Source organism: Barbatula barbatula (genome assembly GCF_947034865.1).
Source record: "Barbatula barbatula genome assembly, chromosome: 24".
NCBI lineage: Eukaryota > Metazoa > Chordata > Actinopteri > Cypriniformes > Nemacheilidae > Barbatula > Barbatula barbatula.
The window spans coordinates 10647715-10662753 of record NC_136787.1 but is presented as its reverse complement, the minus strand read 5'-3'; positions in this window follow the sequence as shown (position 1 = coordinate 10662753).

Here is a 15039-nt window from a genome sequence, read left to right as displayed (position 1 = left end):
ATTGAATGTACATATTCATTGACTTTTCACACGGTCGTGATTTCTTTCTTCATACAAACGCACTTCAATGAAACCCCACAGTCATTCACAAATATCTAAAAACACTACTTCAAAGCAGAAAAGCATTAATTTACATTACAGTCTCTTTACCCTCTCATTTGACTGACGCCATCTTGACACAGTCATTACCCTCTAAAGGGCGTGAGAGATGTAACCATTAATATTAAAACAGTCCAACCTCATTGAGCGTATGTCTACCTCGTTCACCTTGGGTGCCTTATTTTACATTGATATGTATGGCATGTCAGAGTTGAGCAGATGGTATCTGTATGAATATGGGCGGCTTGTCACCCTTTCTTATCCCCTCACACCTTTACCTGACGAATATCACTTCCTGAAACAAGACCCCCTGCAGGAAGTATTGGCAGAGGGCGAGAGGTGTCAGCCCATGCTCGGTTGGAAACGCCCAACCCAGACGTTAACCTTCAGAGTTAACTCTCATGACTGTCTCTTGAATGCCATTTTTTGAGACACGAGACACCGAGACACCACGTCCGGACGGTTTAGCATTCAGAGCCGAGTTCGGTCAAATTACCGTGAAGATGCTTGTTAACCTTCTCTAGCGCCCGTGTTCAATCGAAGCCAATTTCAACCATTGGACCATTTTTATTCCACAATGAATGTACGGCAATAAAACCGTTGATTCGACATTGATCCAACTAGTTTTTTACCCTGAAGGAAAAGAGCCAAAGTCACTTTGATCTTTGGTAAACATGCTAGGAAGGTGACGTTAAAACCGTAGTATTGAAACTACTCACAGAAAGTCCATCATGTCCTGTTTCCAAGCATGCAAGTGTGCCAGAATCTCCAGCTCAGTCTGGGATGTCATTGCCTTCCCAGGGGATCAAATGTAAAGTACCTCATTTTGGCCGTCCTTCTCAGCACAATTTATTCTTCAGCCATTCTTCGCTTTCTCTCTCTCACGCATTCCTCTTCCTGTCTTCTGCTTTAAGGTCAGTAATCAGACCATTGACACTGACTCATTGGAGGGCAGCTGGAAACCACTCGCACTCTGATAGATCCTCCCTCTTGATTTTCCATTTCTTATTCGTGGTGTCCACAAGATAAAGAACTTCCATCCCTTCATCTCTATATTTAAACTATTCACCAGCTCTTTCCAATTCATCATGTACTTGCAGGCTCCTCATTGGGAGCTAATGGCTTTGGTTGAAAAGAGCATGTTAGTTCATTTCGAACGGAGCTAGGGTGTAAATGTATGAAGAAAAAAAACACAGAAATAGCAAAACAGTGAAATAGAAAGAGAAAAATAATGTACATCTATTTGGCGACTTTTTTTAAATGAGTTAATGCCAATTTTTTTACTTTCTATTAGAAAGGTCCACTGTATGAAAGTTAGCGACATCTAGTGCTCTCTTTTGAAGCACTACGGTGGCTGACACATAACTAAAATGTTCGCTTCTTTGCAGGCGATAACGTATTTACAAAACGCGCTTTGTAAAGCAGTTTGCATATAGGGCTACTATAGAAACAACATGGCAAATTCCAGGTAAGAGAACTTGCGGTGTATGTAGATAGAAATAGCTCATTCTAAGGTAATAAAAACATAATGCTTCTTTATGTAAGGTCTTTATACACCTCTGAAGACGTAGTTATGTATATTATATTGCATTTCTATCAAGATCATTCAAAAAATGACCTTTAACTTAATTCAGTTAGGTAGTTAACCAAAAAATAAAGCCATTTTGCTTTTGGAATAATCTACGTTTCTTGAACTTTCCTATAAATCTCATTTTGCTACATTCTAACTTTCCCTCCTAATGCTTCTTTAAATAAAATTTACCCTGATATTGTATTTGTACAACATCCCTGTTGTTCATTACCTAAACAAAAACATCTTAACATAAAAAAGTTATACAACATATAAAATATAAACATGAATGCTGTGTTAAGGTCACCATCATTGAATTCTGAGCAAATCAAGTAATTTGCATGTACAAAGACTCTTTTCCCTCTAATATGTAATTACATTGCTTGTAGCTCTAAATGACGGCTCTTTGAATCCTCAGCCCAATGCACGGTGGGTTGGGTAATTTTAGAAGAAATAAGCGACTAATTTGACATAACATAGTTCTCTGCACAAACCATTTGGGAATATTTCATTTTTGCCGGTCAAGCGCAGGCTTGTGGTAAGTTACTGCCATCTATGGTTAGTAAGGCTCAAAGATTTTCTTTTATTCAATAATATATGGGCTTATCACATTTCTGACTTATCTGTCTGTCAGGGTGGCTTGGTTTTGGTGAAAATATGAGATGCATGTCAAAGAATGTGCACCATGAGTAAAGCATTTACTGTACTTTACGATGAGAAACAATAGGTTGTACAGAGAAACCACAATGCTGCACCACATGTATGCAAATGGGTGTAGCCACTTCTCTCGGGTGCTATTCAATCGTTGATAACCAGAACATTTTCCACATTGCACTTCCTAAAAATATGCTCGTCATGAAAGAGGCTTAGACAGAAAAGAGTTTCAAGTCCATATCCTAAAACTATTGTTTCAGTACAGATTTTGAGCTGAACATGTGATCAAAATGTAATGTTCAAGAATTCAGTCTGTTGTTGGTTTTGTCATACTTGCCGCCTTTCTCAAGCACCTGCAACAGTTATCTGAATTGGAATGAGTGGCACACAACTGAGATCGGCTCCATTCTAAATTCTCCATGTCCACCTGCCTAATTTCAGAGGCAGGGGTATCTATCACACTCCGATAGCATCTACATCCAGCAGGCATTTATTCTGTCGCTAACACTCTGCAAGCTAATGAATCAAGGGTGGACCAAACTCTACAAAGAGATCCTATCAGAGTCTGCCACGGTGAACACAGGAAAAATGTATGCAGCCCTTTATTATAAGACAACCCGGCAGAGTGATGGATGGCCCAAATTTAGCCTCAGCAAACTTCACAGAGGCTGTGTTGATACAGGCTGATTAATGACCATGTGATCCTTTCAAAAAAGAGAGGAAGATGGGGAAGAGGGGATGAGATGAGATTGAGTGAAATGTCCACAATGTTAGGTTTTATTAACTAGAGCTTAACATGATGTCAGTAGTGTGTACGAGTTGGTTAAAATAATTGTCGTCCGGTTTGTCAGTTGAGTATGAAGCCTGTCCAGAAGTGCGTCTTCGTAGATGGGGGCCCAGTGGCATTTTTTAAATGAGACTAAAAAGATATCCAGGGTCAGTCAGAAACGTTTTTAAGAACAGGACAACTTTTGGCTGCCCACATCAATCCAGTGGGGTTTACAATACCTGAAAAGTCAACTGAAAGCATTCCCATTCATCTTAATAGTAGCTGCTGACTGGTACATGCAGCCCGAGAGAACTTGCATTCAGCCTTCTTTGCTCATGGCCACTCGATTTTGATAACTTTTTTAAGTTTGTTTTTAATAGCGCTATTTACTATTGGTATTTTATCAAAGGAGCTGTACATGACAAGAACTAAAACAAAAGAAAGCCCATGTTGAACGCATAATAAATACAATTAAAGAAATAACCTTAAAAGTAATATGAAAGAGAAAGAAACTCAAATTAATTCGCTGTAGCAGGCCTTTGCTAAAAAACAGATTTGTTTTAACGCTCTCTATTGGCTTACTGCTTTAATGGCGCTGTGGAGGGTAGATGAAACTGAAAACGGAAACTCTAAGCTTTACATAAATAGGCTACTACTAGATACCAAACCTGAGTGGTTATAGAGTGGGCAGATGCGAGCAAGGTGTGTAGGTGTGTTTCTGGCCATTTTTGTTTGTTATTTTGCTGCATCCACTCACAAAAATAAAGTGTTGATATATTTACGGTAGAAAATGTACAATATATATTTATGGAACATGATCTTAATATCCTAATGATTCTTGGCATAAAAAATAGATTCTGACAGTATATATCGTCTGTGAAAGGCGTAGGACCAAAAAACGTTCGCCCAATAATTGCATTCGGTCCAAACACAATGATAGGTCTTGTGTACAGTTTCAGTCAACATATTTGCCTCCAACTGCAAACCCTGTTTACGCAGATACCATACGTCATCTGCGCGGTCACTTGGCAGAATAACACCTGGAAACTAACTTTCCCCTCGTTAGATGTGTGCAAGTTTGCAGTGGCACTTGCAAAGGACGAACAAAAAGAAAGACTTGGCCATTATATTATAACCAAACACAGACCGAAATATAACTTCGGGCCAGGCACGTGCATCCGATGAAGCAGTCTATAAAATACAGAATACAAAAAATGTGCTGACCCATAGATGACATCGGATTGAATACTCTGGATCTGCCAATCTTGTCATTATGGCATCTACTAGCAGCTAACTGCTATACTTAACCATCCCAACCCTGACGCCTTACATCAATCACGTCCTCTTTACAATGGCCTCACGCCAACCTGCAGTCGCCAACGAGTGTCCATTCTTCTTCATGGTCTGCTAACTATTCAGATCTATATCAAGTGGGGTTTTTGAAGGGCATCTGAAAGTAATGAAAGTAATAGCCTCCCAATGGCTCTTGTAAATATTTATAGAAGATGTCCTATTAAGATCTTGTATGAGGGTGTTGGGTCCACAGAATCTGTAAACAATTCTTGTTTAACCTCAGTAATTTGGTTTCAAAGGTAAAGCCTGGGTGGCCACAGCGTAACCAGACAACAGCGGATTTAGCGGACACATTTCGGACCAGTTCATTCTGTTTCATTACATCAGATCAAATTCTGAGGCTAAGACCAAAGTATTTTCCCAAACAGTTCCCAACAACCAAACTAGGTGTTTTTCAGAAAGTCAAAGAAGCTTGGTCATATGACTTAAAAAAAAAGTCATCTGCATTGTTCATAAGAGTAAAAACACTATCTAAAGTCTATATCTTGATGTCAGACTCATATCACAATCAAATATCTTATTTACTGTCATTGTTTTGTTCATTTAAATTATTACAGAACTGCGTTGTAAAAAGGATTTTGGTTATTTGTGTAATTAATAGTAGTAGTATTTTGTTCAATCCACAATAAAAAAGCTTTTTCTCTAATTATATGTTTAAATGATAGTCGTTTAGAGACTGACTCTGGTCCCACATAAATGAAGTACTTTAACGCATGCCAACTAAGTTATTAGAGAAATTAGGACAATGTTAATGGGGAGCTTATAATAATACAGGCTTTTATGAGAGGAGTGACCAGGCACAAATTTTCCTAGATACAAGAGACAGCCAATTATGAGGCAGTCTTTTGTCAATGATTGACAACCAGATGTACACGTACACCAAAAGTACTTGGAATTTTGTTAAAACCATGAAACCGAAATCATGTTGAAACCTTCAAATGTAATATTATTATTTCCATATTTAACCTTTAATATTATTAGTGAAATTACTAATAAGCTTTAAGCCGAACATCACATGCAGAAATAAGATAACAGGTCTCAAGTTTGTATGTGCATCTATTTTACTCAAAACGCCTTTAACAAATTATACCAAAGATAAGCATAATCGATATCCATAATGTAAGCAGATTGATATCTTAATTATAATAAATATCTTCATTGGCGGCAAAATCATCCGTCGGATGTTGGTAGGTTTACATATACCGCAGACAGCAATACCTGTAAATGCGGTTCAAATTGCAGTTTTTGGATCTGTACAAAAAACTGTTTCCATTGTACTGTTTCCATTGTAGTTTTGTGAAATTTTTATTTTTAGAATTGCCTGAAAAGCCACTTTATGTGATCGTAAAAACTAATTTCAATTTGTGAAAATTTGAAGTGGAATGGAAACATAACTACTGTTATTTAATATTATTGTTAACACTTTTCTGACAAAAGGATGAAGTGAGTCCAGTTTTCAAGTGGTAATGTGACTGACGACATGCACCTTAAATAATCTAAATAAAGGAATGAAAAAGGTTCGGGAAACAATAGATGATAAATCTTCCTAAGGAGCTAACATTTGATGGCAGTCTGAGTTTTATGAAAATTAATAACACAAGAAAGCACCACTTTTGTAGCTTTTTGGCCTCCACCGAAAGTTCATATTTTATAGATGTCTAAGCAAAAGTGTAGAATCTAACAAAAGGTTCCATTGAACTGTTCTTATATAATCATCACTTTATAAGATTTAAAAACTATAACTTTTGTACCACTCTCCAGATATATGCGCATCTCAGATGTCATGAAGTCCACCTTCAGCGCCGTCCTCATTCTAAACTAGATACAGTCGTACAGATTTGACTTACCCAACACGGCCACGACAGGTACAATAACCAGGTCTTCCTCTGACTGTTGACAATTTCCCTAACAATTAAAACACAATGCGATTCATGTTCCCGTTTCTGGGTTAGCGAGAGGCCCATGTCGGTGCTGAAGCCTCTCCCTCCAGGTGTGCTCAAACCTGCCAGGGAGCGTGTCAGGAAAAGGAAGCCCATGGGAGACCATTAAGCTGCAGCCTTTCTCCCTACCGAGTGGAACAGCAGGTGGGGTAAAAATAGTGCACCATCTGTTAAAGCAGGAGAGTCGGAATATCTTTCCTGACACTCAGCAGGGACTCAATTAAAATGTGCATTTTCCACCGAGGCTGAGAGGAGAAGCGTGGCCACCCCGGCCCGTGCGAGGTAACGCTAAAGGCCCCCCAGGCGGAGCAGGGTCCACATTTACTGTTCGGGTGACAGAAGCGTAGAGAACTGGGCCGTTTGCTCCTTCCAGCTAATGTCTCTTTGTTCTAATTCTCAGTCCTTTAGAGCGGCAAAAAGGATACGGCTTTTGTAAGATGGAGAAGCGGAAATGTTTCAGGGAAGGACAAATGCAAAGGTTTCAAAGTGGTGCAGCCTATACACTTGTGTGAGTTTGTGAACATGTACACAAAACACAAGCAAAACATTTTTTTAAATGCATCAAAAGTAACCCGTTCCAAGTCTGATGATATTCTTGCGTTTCAATAGAAATAGACCCAAGTAAATCTTCAAATTGACATGACAATTTAGTTTTTCGGAGTGTCAGTTTACACGGCGTACAAATAGCCCGCCTTGTTGGCAGAGACTAATTGCACTAGCTCCGCCCACCAATATGTGATTGGAAAAGAGAAAGTGTAAAAATCAATAAGTCGGCATCATTTTCATATTTTGTTTTAAATATAATGATTTACACTCTGTTATTATTGCATGATTAATGCACAACAATACTGAGGTGCAAATAGTAACGTTATCTGCCACTATTTATAAGTTCCAATAGCATCTAACTTAATCCAAGGGAAAATCCAGCTATTTTCAGTTAGTGTAAATAGCGTATCGCTAAGCAATGCTGCTAATATAAATTAGTGTTAACAGAACCTTCTGCTTATTTTCACTTGGTGTAAATATCATAATTGCTATTTACTCTTAGTGTAAATAGCCGCTGCCTTAGTTTTTTCATTCAAATGGCATTTGACAGACATTTCTTTTGTTGGTTGACTACTTCTATAATATCCACTAGAATAGATTTAAGGACACTTGGAAAAGTCATTTTAAATGCATCTAATAACAGCAAATAATATCAGTAAACTGCTTTTAGGAATGTGGTGTAAATGAGCCACCTTTGGTAATGTCAAACACTTTTGCCGGTGGCCTTGATCATTTGATGGCACCTCAAGCCACCGTAAAAACATCACATGTTTCCATAGCAGCCAAGTCAGCCATTTTCAAACTAAACTGTTCTTTACATCCCTTACATCAGTGTGAAACGAGACATGCCGGATACCAAAAAAGACCAACTTTTGTGACAGCTCCACTGAAAAACATGAAATAGTTTCCAGTTACAGCCGTGCAAATTTGAGTCATGTCATTCATATCCCTTGTTTTGCTAAGGATGGGGACTCATCATAATATGGTTAATCACATTTGCATGTTTGCAGAGAAAAGTACTCGGTGTAAACCAGAGCAGGTGCGATGATGGCAAGCACATTACCCACTCCAAACTCCCAGCCAAATTAGTATGAATATTCTGGGTAGTGACACGAGTACCACCTGGCATATGGATCAATCAAAGTAGCTCGATCCATAGTCAAGAGACCACCTGCCAACCAACCGTCTCTTAACTTGATTCTTCTTTGTCATTTAGTTGTGTAATCAAGCCTGATTGGCCCAAGAGTTTTTAAATGTTAGTAACTCTATAAATTAGGACTAAGACTGTCAATAACTGATAGTTTATTTTATAGTCAAGTTGTCTTGCAGTGACTTCTGAAAGCAAGACAATTTTTCAGAAATTCACACTGCATAACACCTCAAGGCTTTTATTTTCATGTAATGCACCAGAATGAGATCCAGGCGTACATTTCAGCAATGTGTTTGGGCTCTTGTTCCTGAGCCACCGCTTAAATGCACTGCATAAACACGGCAGAGGCTGCTATCTGTGTCCAGCTGCTGAAGTGTCTGTACCCAATCCTGCTTTCTGGAAACGGTCTCCGTATATATCACCTGTAAAAGGGACCATTATTGCTCTGAGGGCTTCACAGAGCGGGAACCCAAACCATGAAGGAGAGATCAAGCAGTGTTTCGACTTTTGTTAAAAACACCTCTTACTCACGGATAAATGAGATCACCACAGGGGCACTGCAACAATACTGGACATTTTGGGGGTTTGTAAATAAATTACACTTCTATGTGATCTACCCCACAAAGAAAGGTAGGTACTTTGAAAAATAGTTCAGACTGGTTTGTCAGGTAAGTTGTAACAGACTGAAATATTATTGTGTTGGGATATTCTGTCCTTAAAAGGTACATGGAACATTTTTTGCATTTCTTCAATTTTATCAACCAAAAGTACAACTATAATTCAGTTATTTACTTGCCGCATACACCCCATGTTATTCTAAATATGTTACTTAACTCAAAGTTTTTAAAGCACTATATCATTAAAGGACATTTGATTGTATAAGCATCAGCCCTAACAATTAAACACGCAACTGTATAAGAGTTTGTTTGGAGTCGGATCAAGATCTACCTGTTCTGGAGCTTGTTTGGTGTGCTCCAAGGTTCAGATGGCAGTATTTACACTAAGAGAGCAATCACACCAAGTTGGTTTAATCTAACCAAACCAGCCAAGTGTGAACACACCCTATATTTAGAGTAAAACATTGAAATGCGGCATGCTACACGTCACAAACTACACACTCAATACTGTACATTCTGTAATCCAACAAGTCAAGAAAATATGCTTTAGTTCCTCCGATTCATTCATGATACTGGCAACAAAAGGTCGAATACAGTGCATTGTGGGATACATTTCAACACACTACATCACAATAAGCTGTTGGAATTAAGTCACAGGTGTCACCAGAGGATTAAGCACATATGGCTGTTTGTTCAATACATCCTAACTCTCTGACAGAAGACATCACCTGTTCAACCCCATGGCCACATTTACTTTCATTAAAACAGATTGCACTGATAATACTTTTCCACACCGCCGAGCAAATTATTTCCTGTTTTCACACCATATGGGCTGTGGATTTAGGGCCTAGTCCCAGAGGTTTATAGACTTTAGATGCCTGAAAGCACAGCATGTGAGATCTCTGTCTACCATTGACATCATACATCGAACACAATGAACTTACTGTCATCATCAGACGGTCCAGGCCTCGGCCAATAGAGACACGAAACAATAGTTGTTAAGTCAAGAAATCGAATTGTAGCAGATGCCCTGCTATACCGAAAGTCACTAGAGCTTCCTATGTCTGTCAAGTGTAAATCAATGCAGGAAAGCGACTCCTCTTTGCAATAATGACCACCAATAAACTATGTGACTGACATTTTCTCATTCTGTAGAGTCCCGGGCCCATCCAGCTTCCATCAATGTCAAAGTTTCCACCTCGCGTTCCGTCCGATACCTTTCTGTGAAACACTCCGGGTTGCCGAGCTGGGCGAGATTAAACAAAAGTAATATCTGACTGCCTGTAAAAGTCAGACTTTTATAGACCGTTTTCTCTTTCATAAAACTACGTGGAATGTTCTTCAGTGAACTTTACAACTTGTTTGGCGAGCTTGGGCTATCTTCTTGGACACAGAGGCCAGCTACCTGGGGTTTTAATTACTGTTTTTCAATTAGCGTGTGACTACAGACACCTGCAGGTAGGTCCACTCTGCCATGGCATAATGGCTTTCGGTTAAAACTAATTAGGACCTGTGGAGAGGGAACGTACTTGGGCAAGAAAACAACTGTCAGGTTTCTACGTTCTAGTGTGGGTCAAAGTCACAGATGCTGTTGAATAGACCAAAGTGATGGGACACTAGCAAACAAAGATGTAAAGGGACAAGAATGTGATTTGTATGAAGTAGGGCGTGTTCCTCAAATTTCATAACTATCAACCAATCACTGGTTTGTGAGAAGGGTATTGATGCCTTAAAGCTCTTTTGGTCATTTCTCACTTCAACAAACATGAAATTTACTATTTTAGATAGAGCAGAAGAAAACAGAAGCACAGCTCGACAGCTTTCTGTGGAGAAAGTCTTTTGTTTTGGCCTGCAGGTTTTGACCGAGCAGCTATGACTAACTTGTAAGTTCGCCATATAGCGTCCCTAACATTTTTACTACATTGTTGGATTTATGTATTTATTTGAACCACCACTTTATAAGCTTTCCGGCTTTGGCAAAAAACTACCTAAACATAACAGTAATACTTTAACAAGGTTGTTAATGCATTAGCTACCAAATTAAGAATGAACAATACTTCTACAGCATTTATTAATCTTAGTTCATGTTCATTTCTGCATTAACCAACACATTTTTAAATAAAAAGTTGTAACTGTTAGCAAAGTAAACTAACATGAATAACTGTATTGACATTAACTTAAATTAACAAATGTGACCCTGGACCACAAAAACAGTCATAAGTATCACAGGTATATTTCTAGCAATAGCCAAAAATGCATTGGCCATTTATAAATATGCGTTTTTCAGCGATCTTGTGTCCCCGCTCTACGTCATCAACAATTGTCAAAGTTAATTCTTCCGAGGCTGCCTCACAAGACCGGTCTTCACGAGAACACAAGTCCATTCTTTGCATTCGTGGAATTGAGAACGGCCATTTTCTTTTATGCCAAAAATCACTAGGATATTAAGTAAAGCTCATGTTCTATGAAGATATTTTGTAAATGTAATATTTGTAAAATATTTTGTGTAAATATCAACTTTATTTTTGCAGAAAAATCATGAAAAATGGCCAGAAAAAAACCCTAAAGACTTCACTTGCTGCTGCCCGCTCTTTGGGTTAAAACTACTTGGGTATCTAACATATTTAAGTAAAACTTTGAATTTCTGCTTTCGGGTTAATTCACTCTTCACAATGTCATTACAGCTGCGGTAAGCCAATAAAGAGTGTTAAAACCGACCTGTTTCTTCTTAACAAAGGCCTGGTACAGTGCCTCTGATGGACAACTTTTTAAAAGACACCTTAACATCAATAATATAATATATAATTAGTTCAATATTAATTAATACAAATTTTAATTAGCACGTATTTTACTTGAAAATTTCTTAAAAAATTTAAACCTCCGTTTCTTATACTTAATAACACAAATTTTGTAAAGAAAACAGACGAGAAGAACTACAGAGAATGTGAGAGAGAAAAACCGACAGCTATCTTATAGCTTGAAGGTTGTTTTTGAGCCAGTAGTATATCAGCAGAATAAGGCCTGTGACAGAGCTTTGCCTTGGAGCACCTTGGATATCAAACCGGCAACGTGCATCCAGATTTCCTGTGCCGCTAACACGCTAAGCATTCCAATAAGCCGATGAGAAATTCTGTTTGCTTCAAGCACCCATATATCACTCTACGGCCTTGCTACTTGTTGACAACTGTGACCTTGTTAGAATCTATAAGTGAGACATCCACTTCCAACCCATAAAACTGCAAAGCCTTGACGTCAGACATGTATATAGAAAGATGAAACAGACACCATCACAGAGGTGTTTGACAAATTCAAAACAAGAAGATCTACTTTAGTTGTCTCCATTTTTTTATCTTGACATTAGCATTTTAAGCGATTTAATGGCGTACTCGTCATGTTTATGGTTTAATATGGCAATTCAAGAGATGTCAGGTTGCTCTAATTGGAGATTATGCATAATTATTCATCTGTGCGAAAGGTAATAACTTGTCTAATCAGCGTTTTATTTCATCCTCCATTCTCTATGTTCAGCATAAGCAATGCTTACTAAATGTGTTCACAGCTAAACATTTCCTCTTATAGACTTTATTATACCAATTACAAACACCGTAGACTGTTTAGTGCAAATTAAACAAAACTTACAAAACAGCCACAACGATACGTATTCCTTTTTTAAGAAAGCAATTACCATGGTCATTTACCAAACGCCATTATATGAACTCATGAATGGTATTTTAGATTATAAATCAAGGTAATTAGCAATTAGGATTTGCCTAATGGTATAGAACCAAAACAACGTTACTTATAATAATTTTCATTTCAAAAGGATTCCCCACCCCGACGACTTAAGCTGACTCTGATATTATTAGCATCTGATTAGCATTTTATACAAAGTGTTTCCGCTGCTTTGACAGCCAACAGCCTTTCTGCCACCGAGCATGTCATAAACAGGGCCTTATAAAAAACATTCAGCATAACTGTCATGTAAGACAGTCTCTACCTTCAGCTCCCCGTGAGGCGGCCGCCTCGGGCTGCTGCTCGACGCTGAGACTCTCTGATCTTGAGACCTAGAGGCTACGACCTCATTAGCATAGTAGCGTAAACAAACTACGCTTTCCATAAACAACAGCCCCGCACTGCCTGTGCAATAGGCGGTGCGGACAAGGGTCGCCCACCCCTGCTGATTTTATTCGTAATAAGTAACGGTTGGAATTAGGGTCTGGCGCTCGCGTACAACCACTGCTCAACTGTCTGTTTACAAATCCGGCAGGCTAAGTGGCGACGCATTTGCTTCGGATGAATTTGGGGCCATGTTATGGCCTATCAGCTTTAGCCGGGGGCTGTTTATCCACGCAGCAGCGTACAAGCCCGAGTGGAGGAGAACTACTGAGATTCTGCGTTAATGGCCCCTCTCTCAAAAGGCTCTTAGTTGTGTCGTAGTCTTAAGCCTCTCCCTGGGCTTTTCATTTGTTCTACCTCTGCGGCCCAGTCACGGCAAATAAACAACCGGCAGCATGGAGAATGGCAGCTCCTCTCTCCTCTCCTCTCTAATTTAGATATCCAGGCTTCACAGCTGAGGGAGATTAAAGAGTACGGCGCAGGGGAGTCGGCCTACAGCCACAGCGAGAAGCCATCTGGGTACATATCACAGACTCTCCAACCCTCTTCTTCCCTTTCTCCAAAATAAATAAATAAATTCAAGATGGGCAGCATTCGCTGACAAAGACGACATATGAGACAGCTGCAGCGAACGGGGAGTTTGGCAGAATGTGTTCGGAATTTAAAAGACAACTTTATTAAAGAAATAGTGGGGCTGTGCATTTTTACAAGGCACGGTGCTCACCTTTTAGCTAAAAACCCCCATGTTTTTGCAACAGCTAAAGCAATGTGATAAACACCACTAATGTTTAATTTACAGGCATGATTTTATAAGGTAAGAGAATGTAAAAATAAAAATAAAGATTTCAGGTTTCTACGTTCTAGCCTGTCCCAAAGTCGCAGACAGGTGTTCTGTTGAATAGACCAAAGTAATGGGACACTAGCAAACAACCGAATTATGCAAAAGGACACAAATCAGATTTTTATAAAGTATTGTGTGTTCCTAGCCTTTCATAACTATCAAAGAATCACTGTCTTGCTATGTAGAACGTAAGGTGGTCTGAGCGGTTGCTAGGGCATCGCTAGTGGTTTCTCAGTGGTTGCTGGTTGGTTATTCGTAGGGATGCTCATCAGATCAATTGACCAAATTTATTTAATGACCGATAATGTAATTGTATTACTCTGTTGGTATTCCATTACTCACAAGCTAACTCAAAAGTATTTTTTACTAAGTCACATACTGGATGTTTAATTACACCTTATGGGTTGACCAGTGAAAGTCATCAGTGTTTATATATCAGCTATATACATTTGACAGAACGGGAACCATAGCTGACGATAATGTTTAAAAAAGCTTGATCGGAGCCTCCCTAGTCAGTAGATGAATTGAAAAGTTTGCACCCCAAAGTCTCTACAGTATTCTGGTCTCTATGGCTCAGGTCCTCTCTCCATCAAACGCTTCATGAAACGTTCCTGATTGACCGTATTTGTACATAACTCTTGCTAAAGCACACTTTTTAAGGAATAGACAATATCAACGTACATCGATTTAGTGTGAAATGACATCTTCACAAATGGGTTCACTCATGTCAGCTTAGAGCACTAATTCCATGACAAAATTGAATAAATTATCAAATTTCTTTCACCAAAAAAGCATGTGAAAGGAAAAAGTCACCCCGTGGTCGAAAAAGGTCATTTTGTTATATGTACAACCAGACAAAGAAAAATGAAAGCCAGAGAACAGAAGAGCACATCTCCACTAGAGGTCAGCCAAACTGCTGGCCATGCAAATTGGCTACTTTAATGGCAATAATGAAAGTGGAAGGAGGAGGAGGAGAGAGTTGAGCTGGCCTGGTTTCATTGTGCTGGCAGAACAGCAGTGACATGCTGCTATTTAGAGAGTTGAAAAGAAGCCTACAGCACTGAACTGAGCCATGACAACTCTGGAAGAACCAACAGCCCTCAAATGGGTCAGAATGGACTGAATATTAACTAGGCCCTGCACGCTAGATCTCGCAGCAGGATTATGCTACAAGCTGAACATGCGTCTTTTGCCCTGCCTACACTTTCTGTAAGTTACACGCTCTGAAATGCATTAGAGATGCATACAGATTTATACAGAGATGTGGAGAGGGTTCTGAGACCTAGCCTCATGCCATCCCATATACTGTACATATACAGTGTATACATGTACGGTATATGTTTTCCTTTCTTCGGTTAAACACAAACCAATACGTTTATACTAA